We start from the raw sequence: 842 nt of genomic DNA, 5'->3' as shown, positions 1-842 counted from the left end.
CGCTACTGCTCCAAGTCCAAACCATTAATTGTAAATAAATCTATCTATATATATATATATTTTAAAATATTTACACCTATTTTTTCATTCTCGCTTTTAGAGTAATATGGAAGTGCATTTACATTGTCTGTATTATTTATTATTATCCAAAAACCAGCATACTGTTAGTAATTGTTAAACTGAGTAATTTACATTTTAGAATACTGTATGACATACTGTATGCTGTACTTTAATATAAGGAAGCCACAGTACTTATAACTTTGACATATATAGTAATGCTATGCCTATATATGGTCATGGTGTGATGTCATCATGCCCATATATGGGCATATCACACTTTTTTGTCACACAAAATTTGATAGTGTAGACAGAGCTTTAGAGTACTTATAACTTTGACAATAGAGTAGTAAGTAAATCCCATTATTTGACCCATCATTTTAAAGCATTACAACTTACAATGTGGAGAATAAGATATTAAAAACTTGATTTTCATTTTTTGTTTACTTACTGTATGCTGGCTTTGGGATGACAAGCCTCATTTGATTAAAGTCAGGCTCCTTAGGAAACAATTTTTTGATATGTTGTAGAACTGATTTTTCTAAGACAGAAAAATGTTGTTTGACGAAAAACTGGGGAACGGTGAATGAGATACAAATTTTTTAATATTTAAAAACTGGGGGGAAAAGGGGCGTAACTGCCCATTTTACACCTTATTTTTATACTTTATTATTGCTGTACTGATTATAATCAGTACAGCAAATACTTCTCGGTTCTTTAGATATAAATATTTTGAAGACATTTACTAGCGGCCAATTTTAATGATTTACTGGAGGGTAGAGGTT

The sequence above is a fragment of the Anneissia japonica genome, unplaced genomic scaffold (assembly GCF_011630105.1).
Source record: "Anneissia japonica isolate Jap-2015-1 unplaced genomic scaffold, ASM1163010v1 scaffold288142_len361356_cov169, whole genome shotgun sequence".
Taxonomy (NCBI): Eukaryota; Metazoa; Echinodermata; class Crinoidea; order Comatulida; family Comatulidae; genus Anneissia; species Anneissia japonica.
Note: the sequence above shows the minus strand (reverse complement) of the source record.